Below are 15,097 nucleotides of genomic sequence, written 5' to 3'. Positions count from 1 at the left end.
CTGACTGGTGTGGCTCAGTGGGTTGAGCATTGCTCTGCAAACCAAAAGGTGGCAGGTTCAATTCCTGATCAGAGCACATGCCTGGGTCGTGGCCAGGTCCCCAGTTGGGGCATGCAAGAGGCAACTGATCTATGCTTCTTTCCTTCCCTTTCTCCCTCCCTTCTTTTCTCTCTAAAAATAAATAAATAAAATCTTTAAAAGATTCAGAGAACAGCCAATGATGAGAACAGCATGTGTGGAGAAGAAACTAAAAAACATGCAGGAGAAAGGGAATAATTCATTCTTTCACCAATTCAGTAAGCAGTTGTTGAGCTCCTACTATGAGCCAAGCACTCTACATTGGAGGTATAGAAGTAAACAAGTTATGACTTCCACTCAAGATAGAGGTATAGGTAGACACACTTTGCCTCCTTACACAACCATAGAAGGATCGCAACTAACCTCAAAACAAAAAACACCCAGAACTGCCAGAAAATTGAACTGCATGAAAGTCCAACAACCAAGGATTTAAAGAAGCGACATTCATCCAGACAGGTAGGAGGGGCAGAGATGGGGAGCTGGGTCAAAGAGGACTCGGTGTAGCGGTGGCAAGGTGGCAGCAGTGAGGTGGCCAGAAGAATGGGCAGTCCCACATTCACATGTGGCAGATAAAATCAGGAGGGATACCTTGGGAGTGAGTGATCCCAGCCTAGGTCAGACTTCACAGCCCATGGTTCCAGGGCTGGGAAAATAAAGCCCCACAACTTCTGGCTATAAAAACCAGTGATGGTTGGTGCAGCAGAAAAAACTGCTGGTCTCTCAGGAGAGGCCAATTAAAGGGCCAGCATGGTCCTAGAACAAACTCAAACCCACCCACTCTAGGAATCACCACCTGGGCAGTAGCTAGAGGGGTACCAATCACATATAGGAAAGGGGTGAAGTGACTGAAAACAGGGCAAATGCTGAGCAAGCCTCAGTGGCACTGTCCTTTGTCTGACCCCTCCTGCACATAGAGAGCCACAAAGCAGTGAAGTGGGTTGCCCCACCCTGGCAAATACCTAAGGCCCCACCCTATACAATTTAACAAGTATGCTAAGACAGGGAGTCAAAGCAGCTCTTCCTAATACACAAAAATAAACGCAGGAAGGCTGCCAAAGTAAGGAGACAAATATGGCCCAAATGAAAGAATGGAATAAAATCCCAGAAAAAGAACTAAGTGAAATGGAGATAGCCAGCCTATCAGATACAGAGTTCAAAACACTGATGATAAGGATGCTCAGAGAACTCATTGAATAAGGCAAAAGCATAAGGGAAGAAATGAAGGCTACACTAAATGAAATAAAGAAAAACCCACAGGGAACCAAGAGTGAAGGGAAGGAAGCTGGGGTTCCAGTCAATGATTTGGAATATAAGGAAGAAGTAAACAATCAACCAGAACGGAATGAAGGAATAAGAATTCAAAATAATAAGGAGAGAATACGAAGACTCTGGGACATCTCTGAAAGAACCAACATCCAAATCATAGGGATGCCAGAAGGAGAAGAGGAAGAGCAAGAGCAAAAGCAAGAAACTGAAAATTTACTTGAAAAAATAATGAAAGAAAACTTCCCAATTTTGTGAGGGAAATACACATACAAGTACAGGAAACAGAGAGAGTCTCAAAGAAGTTGGACCCAAATAGGACCACACCAAGACACATCATAACTTAAAATGCCAAACGTTAAAGATTAAGAGAGAATCTTAAAAGCAGTAAGAGAAAAGCAGAGTTACCTACAAAGGAGTTCCCATAAGACTATCAGCTGATTTCTCAAAAGAGACATTTGAGGCTAGAAGAGACTGACAAGAATGTTCAAAGTGATGAAAAGCAAGGACCTACAACCAAGATTACTCTATCCAGCAAAGCTACCACTTAGAATGGAAGGTCAGATAAAGTGCTTCCCAAACAAGGCAAAGATAAAGGAGTTCATCATCACCAAGCCCTTATTATATGAAATGTTAAAGGGACTTACTTAAGAAAAAGACCCAAACTATGAACAATAAAATGGCAATAAATTCACAACTATCAACAACTAAATCTTAAAAACAAAAACAAACAAGTAAAACATGAACAGAATCACAGTTATAGAGATCATTTGGAGGGTTATCAGTGGGGAGTGAAAGAGAAAGAATGGGGGAAAAGGTACAAGGATTAAGAAGCATAATTTGTAGGTACAAAATAGACAGGAAGGTGTTAGGTATAGGAAATAGAGAACTCAAAGAACTTATATGAATGACCCATGGACATGAAGTAAGGTGAGGGAATGCTGGAGGGAAGGGAGATATCAGGTAGAGGGGGACAAAGGAGGAAAAATTGGAACAACTATAATAGCATAATCACTAAAATAAACTTTAAAAAAAAAAGAAGTAAACAAGTTACGATAGCCTGTGGACCAGGAGGACTTAAGAGGGAATAAGCTCAAGATCATAAAGTCTGGCCATGAAAATCCATGTGATAGCTCTTCTCTTTGAGCTAGAAAGGAAGGAGAAATAATCCAGGACTAAAGATTATGTAGGCAGGGCCTAGTCAGGAGGCTGGAGATTCCAGGGCTGTCATAGGTTGGGTTCTCTTGAAGGCAGAGCCCAAGACAAGGGTTTAGGTGTTGAGTTTATTTGTGAGGTGGTTCCAGGCAGCATGGATGAGGAATACAGAGTAAGACAGGGATGGAGTAAAACCCAAAAGAAGAGTACACTATCAAGTTGGCTACTGATAGCAAGGGGCTTGATTTGGCCAGGACCTCCTAAGAAGTGTACAGAATGTATCCAGAACTATGCACCTGAAGAATGGAAGTCTGCAGCATTTATACACATATCCAAATGCCCAGTGGGTGATGTGGCCCCTGAAGACATTTACTCCCCCACATTTTCAGGCTCCTCTGTGGCCCAGGCCAACCAGTCTCTCAGCCTGAGAGATGGTCCTGGGGAAGAAAGCAGAAAAGGAGCACAACAAGTGCTAAAAGAGGTAGGAACTGACAAAGCTTGTCACCACAGTTGCAGGTGAAATCAGAGACAAGGACTGTGACAATGGCCTCCAGGGGAATCTGCCATAAAGATGGTATTGGTGAGAGCTAGGTGGAAATGACTAAGCATGCAGCCTAGGCTGGTAAAAAAGGAAGAAAGACTAGGAGAAAAATGGCTCAAAATGTTTTCCTAGGGTTGTAGCTTATTCACAATGCTTTTGGCCTCTTTACAAAGAGATGAACTTAGGGACTTCTTAGTAGCTTGAAGTTAATATCATAAAGCTTTGTACTCCTCCAAGACAAGGGTCATGAAATTAACCATTGATATTTACTGAGCATTTATTATGTGTCAGGCACTTTGCAGCATCATCAAATGAACTATCCCTGCAATTGTATATAATAACTACTATTGCTCTCATTTTAAAGGTAAGAAACTGAGGTCATGAGAGTTTTTAAAAGTGTGTAAGGTCAGCTGAGGTACAGTATGTGGCAAAACAGCTGCAATCAATTAAAGCTACAGGAGCTGTCAAGGAGTTAGTAAGACCAACCCCCAATGGACTGATGGATTCAAACCAGAGAGACCAGCTTGATCCAACATGGCAACTAATTTCACCTAACAGTAACCCCTAGCCTCATTATACACTCATTGTAATACATTAGCATGCTAAACAACACACCCTGTGCTGCCATGATCAGAAACAGAAAACCCATATAAGGGTGCGACATGGCCAACAGAGCTTCTCAGAAATCTTCACCCCTTCCCTGAGAAGATCCTGAATATTCCTCCCCCCTCATTGAATACCCTACCCACAGATTAAATGAACTTCAATAAAGGGAGAAAATTCCTCTAAAAATGGGCTGCACTGTGGAGTAGCCCATTCTCTGTTTCACTGCTTCACTAATAAATTCACTTTCACTTTGGACTCTCAGCTAGACCATATTTGAATTCTTTCCTGCATGAAGCCAAGAACCCACAGTGGGTCACAGACCCTCAGGTCCCCAGACCCCCAGAATGCCTGCATCACTATGGTGTAACTACTTCATTTTGAGTAAGTGTCAATAACTCATACTTGTATCTAAACACACACACACAGTTAAATCAGATATGAGGATTTCCAAAGAATAAAGTTTAATTAGCTTCCTTGTCCATTTCTTCATTACATGGATAACGGAGCAGTTCTAAACTCTTTAATGAACATACTTCTTTGAGAGGTTTTTTAAAATTATTTATGCCAATTGATCAATGCCTTTCCTGTAAATATACAAGACTGGGAATGAAAAAAAAAAAGGACGTTTGGAAAAAATAAGGACGAAGACCAAAGCAAAAACCAACAACAAAATACCACCCAAACCACAGAGCTAAATTAAGTCAATAAAGCCTCATAAAAGGGGAAAACTAAAACATGATAAGACTTTAAACTCATTACAGACCAAAATGTAAATCTGACTGCAAAATTACCTGCATCTTTAATTTGAAGGCTCATGATCATGGTGGAGGTAGGAGGCAAAATTTAATTTAAGGAGCAATTTTGGCCAATCAATCCTATTTTCTTTAACACAAGAGCAGAGAGGAAGAGTGAGTGACATTGACACTATCCACTGAAGGCCAGAGGAAGGAAAAGCAGATGTGATCACATCACCAAAACACTTGGGACTGGCTCCAAGGAGGTTTTGTTAGGCAGTGCAACCCTCCATGGAATGGAGCTGGTTTGTAATTAGTTTAGGCAGTGGAAGCCTGCATCATTAAAAAGATGACAACTGGACACTTGCCACAATCAAGATAATGTTTCATAATCAAATTAACTCGGCTCAAGAGCTTGATTTGGAGCCTGTTTATGGTTAACCATCAAATGGCTTTCAGGGTACTTGGAGCATAACATATAAAAAAGACACCAGGTAAGTAGTGCATGAACACGTAAGAAGCACATGAAGATGTGCCTATTTCTTAGCCACAGAACATTTATAATAAGGTCAGGGCCAGGGGTCAGTGAGTATAGAAAGGATAGAAAATCCTTCAATCTATCCTCAAAGAACTGAATAAATTTTTCAGAAAATAATAATAGTAAACACACATGTTTTTAAATGTGTATGGTTAAATATTTCAATACAAGTACTATACCAGATCCAGAATTGCTCAAAAGCAGGAATCTTCAGGTCATACATCTTTGTTTCACCAGAACTTAATGCATTGCCTGGAGCAGTGTGGCTCCTCAGAAAAGTTGTGTTTTTATCATGCTGTTATAATAATTAAAAGAGAACAACACAGAAACATAGAAAACCTTTTTGATCTCCTGGGAAGTGAAAATGATATGTAGATGGATTGCAACTATGTATAAAAATAGGCATGTTTGAGAATTAGAAGATAATGTGCAAAAATGAAAAGAATAGTAGTGCTGGGTGTTGGGATTCTGCATGTGTTTTTTCCCCCCTAAAACTGTCTTTAATGATGTCAGAATGTCATTTTTTCCATTTCAAAATCTACAGATGTTTCTATGTTGGGGAAAGAGAAGGAATCCGGTAGTAAATGAACTGCTAGCTTCTAGAATAAGGTTCAAACTCCAGAGCTTAGCACTGGAGACCCATATGGTCTGGTACAGCCAAGAACTGCAGTTGCATATTCTAGCCCTCCTCCTTCCTCTTTTCCATCACATTCAATTCCTTGCCATTTCCAAAATGGGTCATAGGTTTCTCTTTTTTTTTCATACACCATTCTCACTATCTGGAAAACCCCTACTCCCATCCATTTTTCATATTGCTAAATCATACTCATTTTTCAAAAACTCAAATATCTCCTCTCTGAGAAGTCATCATCCCTGATCCCTCACACCCTATCCCAGTCTCTCATTTTTTGTGTGTTTCTACAGCAACTTAAGCTGACTCTCGGAATGCTTATCACACTGTGCTGCAATCACTGGTTTACTTGCCTTTCTCCTCCACCAGCCTATGCTACCTACAGATAATGTGGAGATGCCTGGGGCTATAAAGACCAATGGATGACCTGCAGTCTTTCAAAATAAATTATGACAATACATTAACTTGCTCAATACTCTTATGGTTATAAGTAATGGACACTCATTGAAGCTGCTTTGTGCACAAAAAGTGGTATTTATTTATAAGGACACAGAGATACTTCTGAAAGCCCAATGGTAGAAAATGCAGTCACTAAGGTCTGGACCCTGGAGTCAGAAAGCTACAGAATCAGGGCACCTACCCTCTTAGTTGATTAGTCTTATTCTTTCCCTCTCCTCCCTCCCTGCCACCTTACAGTCATTTAACATGCATTTTTCCATAGTTCTGTCATATTCCTGAAAGGCAGTTGTATATTGGCTAAAGACATGAGTTCATGCTACCTGGATTCATGCCTGGCTCTGCCACTACCCACCTATACAACCTTGGATGAATTACTTCACCTCTCTGTGATTCAAGTTTCCTCTTCTATAAAATGGAAATAAGAAGAGGAACTACTTTGTACTACTGTTATGAAGATTAGAGAATAAATCTAAGGCATGACTTTCCACAGTTCCCGTTTACCTATCTACTCATTCTACCTACAATGTCTTAGTCCCAAGTCCAACTTCTGGGAAAGACATCTGACTGGCGCAGCTTGAGTTAACCATGCACCCTTGGTCCACTCAGGCATGGCCATAGGAGTCAAATTACCCAGTACAAACATCACTGCCAGGGTCCACCCTGGAAGGTGATAGCTGTGGGCAGTTCTCAGAGAAATGGGCCATGGGCTAAGCTGACACTGCAGACAACCCCTACTCTAGCCACCGACTATCCTCTCACCATGTGTATAGCCACACTTGTAGACCTGCCTTGGAACACAGCTGGGCCCCTTCAGCTCACAGCCCAGCACAAGGCTCGTATTAAAAACACGCAGCTGCTGATCTGCCTGTAATGGCACCTAGGGGAGCTCCACATGCTGGCACTTCATAAAGGCCTAATGGTGATGATGGTGACGCAGACAAGAATGTCAGTAGCACAACAGGCCACACCATGGGCTGCTATTGCTTTCCTACAGTTTGTTGATGGACCCTGTGGTTTGAAGTTTAAGTCAGCACATCCTTCTAACTCAACTAATGTGGCCCAGCTCTGGGGCCGACCATCATCAGCTGCCATCCTGCTGCTACTTAGGTAGATTTACACCCCAGTAAATCCATTGTCATACAAGGATTTCCTCCTCACTCACTGACAGGATTTAAAGAACATAGGTATAGCATCTGATAGCCAAAAGAAGAAAAGCCCCCAAAGAAAATTAACCATTGGACTTCAAAGTGTTATGTTCCTGTTATAGAATTACCAACTAAATGATATCAGCTGGAGGGGTGGAGGAGAGGGGGAAGTACCTTTTTTTTTTCCAGAGAGAGAGAGAGAGAGTGAGAGAAAGTGAGAGAGAAACAGCCATGTGAGAGAGAAATGTCAATCAATTGCCTCTCATACATACCCCAAAAAGGACCGAACCTGCAACCTAGGTATGTGCCCTGACCGGGAATCGAACCCACACCTTTTCAGTTCACAGGACAACACTCCAACCAACTGAGCCACACTGGCCGGGGCACGGAGTTACATATTCAAAATAAAAAGAGAATGCCCTGGCCAGTGAGGCTCAGTTGGTTGGAGTATTATCCCATACAACAAAAGGTTGGGGGTTCCATTCACCATCAAGGCACATACCTAGGTTGCAGGCTCAATCCTTGGTCAGGGTGTGTATAGGAGGCAACCAATCAATGTTTCTCTTCTCTCTCTCTCTCTTTTCCTCTCTAAAATTAATAAACATATTTTGAAAATAAAATAAAATAAAATAAAAAGAAAGTTACAACAGCCTTGGGCTCTAACCTGGCCCATAAATAAAGTCCCATTTGAAATTCTTTATCAAACTTGTTTTCATCCTAGGGTAATCTCCTCAATAAAAAACATTTGTAGACAAGGAGTCTTCTCACAACACATTATCTCCCGTGTTTCTCAAAAAGCCTGGTGGGTGGGTATTGCTATCATCTTTTCACAGAACAGGAAACTGAGGTTGGGAACAGTTAAAACAGTTGCCTAAGATCCTGTGAGCTGAAAGCATCAGAGCCCTAGTTAAACCCATATCAGCCATTGCTTTGCCCATGGTGCTTTCTCTATCTTACCACCACCTGCTGTCACTTGCTTTCCCTAGTTTTAAACCAAGGATCATCATTTCCAAACTATCTGTGTGGACATATTTGATCACCTATGTTCTGTGGCAGGCCCTGTACCCACCCAACCGAAACAGATAATCACATTCATATATGTAGCTTCCATTGAAGATTTCCTTTGAATAAATGAAGCAGTGTGTTTGTTACCTTACTCCTTTTACTATAACATTTATTTAACACTTCCGGAGTACCAGACGCGGTGCCGAGTGCTTTACAAGAATTATCTCAGGTGACCATCACAGTGATGAAATACTTTTATTTCCAACCCCCCTTTTTAACAAATCAAGTATTGAGGCTCAAAGCCATTAGCCTTGCCTAAAGTCACATAGCAAAAACTAATTCCAGACTCTAAATCACCATTACTGGTGCTAAGGAAAATCAATTCCAGGACCAGTATCAAGATTTTGTCACTGCTCTCTTTCATAAAAATATTCTGCCTTTGAATTTTTAGCTCTCAGTGATAAATAAAACATACTAGTAACTACCTCAAATCCTTTCTAGAAGCAGCAAGGAAAATAAATAAATAGCCAGGATTTCTTTTAAGAGTGTGAATAGCAGGGTACGTATATAATAGACACTTCAATCAATTTTCCTGCAGCATGAAGAGCAATCTCATTTTCAAATGGTTAATCCTGGCTCATGTGTATGTAGCATTAGGATCATCCAGGAAGGGTTTATGGCACACTACTTTAAGCAATGCTGGTAACTTTAAGTGAATTTGAATAACAAGAGCAGCCTCAAGTCAGTCACCATCACTAAGCATAATCATTGGAAAGCCTGGAATTCACTTTTAAGAGATTCATCTGAAAAAGTCTTCAGAAAATGGCAATGTTAGAGAATTGTACACCTAAAACTTATATAATTTTATTAACCAATGTCACCCCAATAAATTCAATATTTTTTTAAAAACAGAAAATGGCAATGTTCATTCACAGATTAAAGATAGCCTAAATATTTAACTTGCTGCCATCTATGAGGTTAAAGACCTTTAACAACTGTTTGTACAAGAAAGAATATAGAAAAGAATGAGAGACAATGAGCGATGGTAGTCTAGTTGTCAAGAGCACTTTGGGAACAGCCAGCCCTGGATGGGAGTCCTGTATCATTGACCAGCTCTGTGGCTTAGGGTAAGTTTCCTAAACACTCTAACTGGTTTGGTCATCCATAAAATTTGAATAATAGAGACAGCTATTTTATGGGATTTCTATACTTAATAAATATGATGATGAAGATGACAACACCAACAAAAATGGTATCTGTCTACTTTGACTACTAGGAACGTAAGTAATGGGAAAGAGCATCTTCTTGTTTCTCTTTCCGGCTTTTTGTTTGGACACTTTTGTACGGCTCATCTATGTTCAAACACAAAAGCCCCTACACAGATTCTGTTAACTGAGGAAGGGCATGCTTCCTCTCTTTCCAAACTGGTAAGGGCTGAAGAATTTGCCACTTCTTGGCTTCCTCTGGGGCTAAAAGCTTTTAGAAATTAATAATTTCAATGTAAGGAGACTCTACTTTCTACATATTATTGTAGTCAATGATAGGTGGCTTAGTTGGCAAATTTTCACAACAGGGTCCATAATACAAGGCCTACTGAAATTTTAGAGTACTCCTGATTCACAATGCAAACACTGGAACCATCTCGTTCAGCACTATTATTATTATCGAGGGGGGGATGTAGGGGAGAAAGAGGGAAGGGAATGAGCATTTTGAAGGCATCAACAACATACCAGGCAGAGAACTGAAGCATTAGACATAATTCTAGGTCACTGAATTTAAAATCCAAATTTAGCTGACAAACAAGACACAAATGTGAGAAAAACTACAGAATATATAAGGATAAATTTCTCCCATTATATTTATCTACCAAGAATATCTAGAAGTTCCCAACAGCAGGTGAGGGTGTACATATACACTGGGGCAAAAGTAGGTTTACTGCTGTTTGTATAGAAAATAATACAAAAAATTGTAAGTAATAATAAACTGTTTCGTGTGCTCACAACTGTGAACCTATTCTTTAACACATCATCCACTCTACTCTGCCACTACTGAGCAAGCAAAAGAGGAAACGAAAAATGGCTTTGACCATAATCAAAGAGGGGGTAGGTCCTTGAGGGCAGGATCCATCTGTGTCCTAATAACCAATGTATCCCCAGAACCTAGCGAAGACGTTAGCAAGTAGAAAGCATGCAATCAAAGTGCTGAATGAATGCAAGAATGCATGGATGCACCCTGCATGTGACTGCAATCAAAGCTCAAAGCCCTTACTAGGTCTCACTGATCTCCTTCCTTATTCATCTACAACAGCAATTTTCAGCCTTTGTCATCTCATGGCACACATAAACTAATTACTAAAATTCTGTGACACACCAAAAAATATTTTTTTCATGATACGACAAAATATAGGCATAATTTTGATTCATTCACACCAGTCAGCTATTGCTGTGTTGGTTGTTGTCATTTTTTAAATTTGACAATCTAAGGGAAAAGAGGTCAGTGCCCCCTGACTAAATAATCATGTATTGTATGTTTTAAAAATTCTTGTGGCACATAGGTTGAAAATCACGGATCTAGAAGACTGTCCTACCTTATCAGTCTTCACCACCATTGACAACAAAAACACAAGTTCCTAACAAAATATTTTAAACAAACATAGCATACCAGGTCATTAAAAATAGACTAGAGAGTATTTTACACTGAGACACTAGGGAGAATCATTACTTTGAAATGTCACTTTCTGCTTTAATTAGTATGCTCTAATGATAAGTATATGTCATTCTTATCTAATGCAAGTCTTGAATGCATATAGAATCTGAGTCACATCCCTCTCTGGGAGGTACACGGACAGAGAGAACAAACAGAATGCATGTGTTTATGTCAACTAGCTTACTTATATTTACTAATATAATTGCCAAAGTTTTAAGTTTTAAAATTTGAGAAACAATTTGTTCAACACACCAAGCACAAGTGGCACAGCAATTCGATCTCCAGTCACATTTCTCAAAACAGCCTAAGCTGTTTTAGGCACATGTAAAGTTCTCAGTGATTACTTTCAAGCAGATTCTCTCTGAGATATCACTCAAAACAGGACCACCTGCTTGGAAGCATATTTTTAATAAAGACAACAAAGGCTTGCTTGCTCACAGGGAAACTTACAAGGCTGTCTTTGCTTCCTTCCACCTATTGTGGCGCTTTATCCAAGTAGAAAGTACTCTTCAGAGCTTCAAAGATGCTGATAATGGACTTCTTTTCAAAGACAAGTCTTAGTTGTCTGCTCCTTTGATTCAACAGTCAGCATATAAAAGGACCAAAGTGATACAGACAAATACCTCTGAGCTGCTTGTTGTGGCAATATCAGATAAAGAAATTCTGTAGCCCAGAGAGATATTTGATACATTCATTTGAATGTCAATACCAAGCATCCTCCCCCAGCCACTCCACAGAAGCAGCTATAATGTGTCACAGAAACAGAAAACAGAGTTGCAACTCCAGTGTATCTGTAAGTTCCTTTTTACAGTTTCTCTGCTTTGTGCTCCTCAGATTTGGCCAAAAATGGAGGTCATTTACAGCTTCATCAATTGACTGACCCAGGGCAGACTCCAGCTTTCTCAGGATTGTAATGGCAATGTCAGTTCTCACAAGCACTCAAGCATGGTACCAAGCTTCCAGGCTCTGGCCAGAGCTGGTTACCCAGAGATTCCTTGTGTGGCAAATCTGCACCACCGTGATGACTCTAGATCAGCCTTATTTACCACTCAGGTTTCATGCAGATCAGCTCATTCATACACCTACAAGGACCAATCCACCTCCCCAGCCACCTGCTCTCAGCACTTTCCCAACTGCAAAGCAATTTCTCAGGGGTAGTCAAAGCTTCATTCACTTTACACTAATGGTTCATGGAAATATTATCTTAAAATGCTTTTTCTTAAAATTTTTTCTTTGTTTTGTTTTGTTTTGTTTTGTTAATTTTTATTGTTATTCAATTACAGTTGTATGCCTTTTCTCCCCATCCCTCCACCCCACCCCAGCTGAACCCACCTCCCTCCCCCACCTCCACCATCCCCCCCGATTTTGTCCATGTGTCCTTTATAATAGTTCCTGCAATCCCCTCTTCCCACTGTCCCCACACCACTCCCCCCTGGCCACTGCTAGACTGTTCCCAACCTCGATGTCTCTGGTTGTATTTTGTTTGCTTTTTTCTTCTATTGATTATGTTCCAGTTAAGGGTGAGATCATATGGTATTTGTCCCTCACCTCCTGGCTTATTTCACTTAGCATAATGATCTCCAGTTCCATCCATGCTGTTGCAAAGGGTATAAGCTCCTTCTTTCTCTCTGCTGCATAGAATTCCATTGTGTAAATATACCATAGTTTTTGGATCCACTCGTTTGCTGATGGGCACTTAGGTTGCTTCCAGTACTTGGCTATTGTAAATTGTGCTGCTATGAACATTGGGGTGCACAGGTTCTTTTGGATTGGTGTTTCAGGGTTCTTAGGGTATAATCCCAGCAGCGGCTGAATTAAAATGGCAGTGGGTTCTGATTATATCTTTTTTCCCATTTTGGCTTCACTCTTAAGTATAGAAAATACCAGTATGTCCTCTCCTCCAACTCCCTTGTCTTCCTGACACTAAAGTTTAGTCCACTGAATCAAAAGCAATTTTAGGATTGAACTTCCATCTTCTATCTCCCCCACTCCAGTATTAAGAACAATGTGAATATGGGTCATTTCATGCTACAGATGTGCTCCTGAGAATTGCATGCTAAAATGAATCAAGGCAATGGTATATTTGAATAGGGCCCTCATCACTGAAGTGGGGAAAAGATACTGAGTTCTAACCTGCTGTGATCACACTACCCTCCTCACGAGGGGGCTGGAGATTCTCCAGCTCATCTCTAAAATTCTTGTATTGTGATTCAATATGTAAAGTCATGCAACCATTAAAAATGACATTGAAAGGAAAAATAATATTCACAATATAACATTTATATCTTTTTTAACTTATTGACTTGAGAGAAAGAGAGTATGAGAGGGAAAGACAGCGAGAGAGAAACATCAGTTTGTTGTTCCACTTATTTATACATTCATTGTTGCTTCTTGTGTGAGCCCTGACCTGGGATCGAACCCACATGCTTGGCGTATAGGGAGGACACTCTGACCAACTGAGCAACCTGGCCAGGCACATTTAAATCTCTTTAAAATGAAAGATTATTCCACAAATTTTCTGTAAATTAACTTCTTTATATTAGGATTTTCTTACAACATACTATATCAAAAGGGGTGATTGAAACAATAGGAGTAATTGTTAACATTTAAAATTAGGCTGTTAAAAATAATAAATTTTTAATACAATAAAATTAAGCTGTTAGCCTTCAAAGACCATATTTTAGGGTGGGAAATAGATCTCTGAAGCATAGCAAAAAACGTAAGGCAAAATACTAACTTTCTAAAGGCCTAAAAAATGTGGATTAAGCTTTTTTTCCCACCAACTTGCTGAAGATCAATAACATATACCTTACAATATATTTTAGAATTTCATTTATTTACCCAATCTAGGGGATTTTTTTTGTTATGTGCCCCAGGCATGAAACAGCTCTGGCCACCAACTCGGGCTTCAAACTGGAATGAACTAAGGACTGTACTTCTGCTTTATCCCTGACTAATATAAAAGCAACACCACCAATCAGGTGTCTCCTTGCCCATTGCCAGAGCGAATTTGTTTCTCAATAGCACTGGCTGTTTGCTTCACTTCCTGCAAAATGACAAAATTAGTGATAGCTTAACTCAGCGATTTTCAACCAGTGGTCCACAAAAATTTTTAAAACATGCAATACCAGATTATTTAGTCAGAAGCAAGGCCCTCTTTTCCCTTAGACTGTCAAATTAGAAAATGACAACAGCCAACACAATATCCATCTGATGTGAATTACTCAAAATTAATTTGCAGATTGGCAAAAAATATATTTTTGGTGTGCCACAGAATTTTAGTAATTAGTTTATGTGTGCCATGAGATGAAAAAAGTTGAAAATTGCTGGCCTAACCAATCATGAAGTTTCAGATTTGAGGGGAAAGACCCTAACTGATTTTCAAATGATTATAATACGTAATTTCAACAATTTATTTTCTATGAAATAAATGCAGATAGAAATCATATGCAGATGACAAGAAAATTATCAGAAGAATTACTGGGAAGGAGAAAGGAATGTGGTATAATTTTATAATGTTTATACATATATATCCATGTGCATGTGTACAATACACATGGCACATACAATGTACAGTGCATGGTTATCATGTCTGTTACGTGTATCTACCGGTTTTTAGAGACAGACTCTCACAATTAGAAAGCCTCTGGTTGTTACCATTTCTAAACAGTTTTATCACTGTACAAGAAAGATTTTTGCCCAGACTTGGTCTTGTCATTATTTTAGTATTTAGATATGGCAAGAAAATCATTATCTAAGAAGAGTTTTCCATAGATCAGTTTTTGGAGTTTTTTGAATGAGAAATTACATTCTTTTCTCTTCAAGTGATACAGTATTGTTAGTCACAAAATTAGTAATAGCTTAATTATTAGGAAATTATTATCATGCTAGAAAAATAAATGAACTGTCTTTTCTATTTTATTGCCCATGTGCTTTTTAATAGTTTTATTGAGATATATTTCACATATCACAAAATTCATTTATTTAAATTATGAAATTCATTACTTTCTGTTATATTTACAGAGTTGTGCAACTAACAATACAATCAATTTCATAACATTTCATCACCCCAAAAAGAAACCTGGACCAATTGGCAGTCACTCCGGTTTCCCTTAACTCCTCCAAACCCCAGCAACCACTAAGCTACTTTCTGTCCATTGATTTGCATATTATGAAATCATACAGTATGTGGCTTTGGGACTGGCTTCTTTTACTTAGCATAACGTTTTCAAGGTT

General features: G+C 39.5%; 1 protein-coding gene and 1 pseudogene across 5 annotated transcripts in view; both read right to left on the bottom strand.

Annotated features, from left to right (window-relative positions):
* Positions 1-15,097, bottom strand: part of FHIT (fragile histidine triad diadenosine triphosphatase) — a 1,459,166-nt gene that overhangs the window by 1,339,528 nt on the left and 104,541 nt on the right. The window lies entirely within an intron of this gene.
* On the bottom strand, positions 13,725-13,869 carry LOC112301348 (small nucleolar RNA SNORA48; annotated as a pseudogene).

This window comes from Desmodus rotundus, chromosome 8 (assembly GCF_022682495.2).
Source record: "Desmodus rotundus isolate HL8 chromosome 8, HLdesRot8A.1, whole genome shotgun sequence".
Classification (NCBI taxonomy): domain Eukaryota; kingdom Metazoa; phylum Chordata; class Mammalia; order Chiroptera; family Phyllostomidae; genus Desmodus; species Desmodus rotundus.
The sequence above is the reverse complement of the archived record's forward strand: the minus strand, read 5'-3'. Positions and strand labels throughout refer to the sequence as shown.